This window comes from Pteropus vampyrus, unplaced genomic scaffold (genome assembly GCF_000151845.1).
Source record: "Pteropus vampyrus isolate Shadow unplaced genomic scaffold, Pvam_2.0 Scaffold19, whole genome shotgun sequence".
Classification (NCBI taxonomy): domain Eukaryota; kingdom Metazoa; phylum Chordata; class Mammalia; order Chiroptera; family Pteropodidae; genus Pteropus; species Pteropus vampyrus.
In genome coordinates, this window is record NW_011888800.1 from 8,104,594 (window position 1) to 8,108,859 (window position 4,266).

Sequence of the window (4,266 nt, forward strand, 5' to 3'; positions counted from 1 at the left end):
CGGAGGGGTTGTTTGCAAATATCTTCTCCCATTCAGTTAGTTGCCTCTTTATTTTGTCGATAGTTTCTTTTGCTGTGCAGAAACTTTTTAGTTTAATATAGTCCTATTTGTTTATTTTTGCTTTTACTTCCCTTGCCTTTGAGGTCAAATTCATAAAATACTCTTTAAATCCAAAGTTCATGAGTTTAGTATCTATGTTTTCTTCTATGCAATTTATTGTTTCAGGTCTTATATTTAGGTCTTTGATCCATTTGAGTTAATTTTGGTATATGGTTACAGATAGCAGTCTAGTTTCATTCTTTTGCAATGAATTACAAAGAACTGGTAAATCTAATAGACTGATCAACAGAAAGGAAGTTGAAACAATCATCAAAAACTTCCCCAAAAGTAAAAGTTCAGGACCAGATGGCTTCACTAGTGAAATGTACCAAGAATAGCCTTTTTAGAATTCTGAGCAGATATGGGGATAAAGAGGAAATAATCTGTTTATATCTTTGTCTACTTCTACTTGGTTGGCCATCTTTTTTCTCACCTCTCCCTTAAATCAACATTAAATTTGATGTTTCTTTCATTTGTGAAAGTTCATTAAGGTCATATAATATGTGATTATTTTACCTTGTTCATCCTTACTCATTAAAAACTCATAGTTCTTGAGGGAGACAGATACATAAAGAGATAATTACTTCACAATGTCACAAATACTATAATAATATTTTAATCAAGCATTTGAAAAAACTTGAGGAGGGAGGTAGGTGTTTTTGTTGGGGGTGAAGAGGAGAGATTATCAAAAATTCTCCTTCACAACTTGATTTAAATAAGATTTAAATCTGTTTTTCTCTTCCAAAGGCAGGAAAGATGTATCTCCTTAAGACTTGAAGGTGGTGCTTCACATACATAGATGTAACCACATAGCTAGGTGAGTTTCCAAAAAGATCAAACTTCTGAAAGCATTATATGAATCATTCACTAATCTTAACTTGGAGGTTACTCCTGAGTTTTATTCTAGATACCATTTAGTCTGACACTAAAATAGGTGTATGAATCATGTGATTGAGGCTGGCTACTTAGCATATTACCTTGATGCATGATCATTATGGAGGGAGCTGGGTTCAGTGAAAACCTCTCTTCTCTGCAGGAAAGGCAGAGTTGATGGCTTCTCATTTTTCAAGTGTGAGGCTGAGGAGCATGAGCTATTTATAGATTCACTTACCCCCACAGACTGAATATAATAGAAGCCTGAAATCAAATGTTGACCAGATGTGCCCAGGCATCCCCCAGTTTGTGTAGATGTTGGAAAAGGCAGAGCCCTTGGGGAGTTGATTTTAGGGCAGAGATGGATGGACTCACTCATAAGATCATCTGTATACAAATAGCCCCTTATCTGTGGTCCCCTGGAGTGGAAGAGGTATATAGAAGAATACACTCAGGTTCCTTGCTTCTCTTTCTAGAAGTGGGGGATTATTCCTTTGTTAGTTATTTCATTGCTCAACTTTTATCTCTGATGTTAGTTAGACAAAATACAAATGCTTTATGTGCTGAATTGATATAAGAGGAAGCATTAATACGGTTACCATGCAGTTGGTAGAGTGGTTCTGCCAGGAAAAGAAGAGATCTGACAGGAGTGGAAACTCTCAATTACTTTTTTTCTTTACTATTTCTCCCAAGTTAATCAGACACCATCTCATTTGTGGTGGTGTTGTGGTTTAAAGCTCAAATATGTGGTGGTCTCTGGCTGATACTGCTTTTCTTTTTTTTCCACATCAGAGATTTTAAAGAAATAGGAGCAACTTTCACCTTCATAAGCATCTGGAAATATCCTCATGTAGTTTAGAGATTTGATTTCAAGAGTTTGGAAAAATGTTCTAATGACCAACTCACTTAAGTGGGAAATAAGAAAAGAAAATGCCACTTTTTGAGAACCTACTTATTTCTAGCTACTGAACTGAGTACCTGACTTATCTCACTTATCCTTCACAACAACCCTGTGAAGCAAGTTATTATCATCTCTATTGTACAGACATGAAAATTGAGGCTCATGAACAGGACAGAGACTCGTGGACATGGACAATAGACTAGTGATTACCAGAGGGTAGTGGGGAGGAGAGAGGAGGAATATAGATAGGGGAAAAAATTGAAAATCATTTCTTCAATTAAAAGAATTTAAAAAATAAACAATTTTTTAAAAATTAAAAAAACAGCAAAATTGAAGCTCAGAGAGGTTAGAGAACTTGTCCACAGCCACACTAGTAAGAGGTAGAGCTCAGACTGAAACCCAGATCTGCTACTTCCAAAGCCCCTGCTCTTTCCACTACTCCCTGCTATGTGAGCTAACTAACTCCTCCTGACTATATGCTTGTCTCCCATATTTGAAGTATGGTGTGAATTAGCTGATATTTAGAAAAATTTGGACTGTTAAGCTTTGTGTTTACTATAGAAAAGGACTCAGGAATCATGAATAAGGAACATGGGTTTTCAAGCCTCCCTATTGATGCCTCTCTCTGAGATATGAAGAACACCACCTAATTTTAGTTTTGTACCTGAAGCAAGTGCTTATCTGTTTATCTGGTACAGTCAGGGTGTTTTGTTCTAATCCTATGCATAGCCCTAATTGACCCAAACTTTCTCTGAGACAGCAAAAATAATTCACACTTCACAGCAAATGTATGCTTCATTTCATCTGACCCAGGGGCCAGGATTTGAAGTGGCCTTTAAAGTGATGAAATGTAACCAGAGGTGCCCAGGAATGAATCTGGGATCTGTGCACTAACCGTGCCAGCCAGTGTGCTCCTTTTTCTTCCCAGCACAACTCAGCATTCCTCAGTACCTCTTTTTCTGAGTAGGTCTTTTCTCATCTGTGAAGTACCTTAAGGTGTCAAGTTTCATGTTGGGGAGGAAAAGAATTAATGCAGGACCTCTAGATTAAATCCAGAAGAATCTTAATATAAGTTTTTGAGTTAAATGAAATTTTTGAGTTAAATGAAATCCTACATTGTTTTCTAGGTTTATTCTAAATTACACCAGCTTTAATTTCCAAGTAAAGATAAACGTCTGCTCAATATCTTACACATAGAAGCATTTGTACACCAGAGAAATGAATCTTTTAGGTATTTGTCAGCTCTGTTAGGATTTTTAAAGGCTTATTAACTATGCTTCATTGAAAATCAGTCCCAAGTTCCTGAGTGACTGTCTAGGTTTTTGTAAGTACACCTTTTGGTTGTCACCAGCAGGTAATTGAGCTATGTACCCACCACTGTCAGATCTCTTTTCTATCAGCTTATTATTTTATTTTATTTTATTTTATTTTGTGCATGCACTTTGGTAAGTGACTTTGACAACCCTAAGAAGCGCCTTTTTCCCAGGGCTATTGGATAAAGCTGGAGTCATGCTTTTTCTATATGGTTGAAGTGACTTCACATGAGGGACTGGGGCACAAGAAGTGCCACAAAACCAGTGTGGTTAGAGATCTTGTGATTCTAACATACTGCTTTCTCTTTTGCAAACTAGTTTTCAGGGCTGGAGAAGGGAGGTGTGGCTTGAGGGAGGAAGACCTCTGCCAATGGTATGCATGTGACAGATGCTATTCAGATTAACACAAAAACTAATCTTTTTAACTAGACCTTGGATGCTGAGAATGATATGGGCTTGAGCTGGGCCGGTGAAACCCAACTGTGCAACTAGAACTTTCTTGGGGGCTTAGCTCATTTGCTCTTCCAGCATTAAGATTGGTCTCTAGAGACCCATTCAGACTAAACAATATTAAATGACAGGAAATTTGCTCCTAGCAGCATGGTTATAGGAAAACTTTTTCCACTTAGGCAGGAATGAGAGTTAAAAACAGAAACTTCATCATCTAGTCTTGTTGTCTTCTAATATAAAAATATTAGCAGCTTAAACAGCTTGAAGAAGCTTTGTCCTATTTGACTGCCTCTCAGCATGCTGCCTGACAGGACCCATTAGAGAAAGTGTAAAGAGCCCTCATGAACACATTAAAAAAATAGGAAAACAGTGCTATGTGGAAGATACTCATCTGGTGATGTTCATCTTAGTTAAAGATCAAATATGCAGAATTAATGCAGGCAGAATTTAAGGGAGACCTAGAGAACGGTCATCATTTAATTTTATTCAGCACACATTTATTGTACGTATTCTGGACTCAATCTGTAGATTATGTATTCATTTATTCAGTCAGTGTTAACTGAGTGCATACCGCATGTTGTGCGGGTGCCATGTCACAGCTGCAGCCTTAGATGTGTGATGTTCTTTCCT

General features: G+C 37.3%; 1 protein-coding gene across 8 annotated transcripts in view; it reads left to right on the plus strand.

Moving 5' to 3' along the window:
* STARD9 (StAR related lipid transfer domain containing 9) overlaps positions 1-4,266 on the plus strand; it is a 104,834-nt gene that overhangs the window by 23,395 nt on the left and 77,173 nt on the right. Inside the window, exon 2 of one of the 8 annotated variants that reach the window (XM_023527784.1) lies at positions 847-916. The exons of the other annotated variants lie outside the window; for them this stretch is intronic. The gene's annotated coding sequence lies outside the window, so the exon portion shown is untranslated. The remainder of the gene's footprint in view (positions 1-846; positions 917-4,266) is intronic. 8 annotated transcript variants of the gene reach the window in all.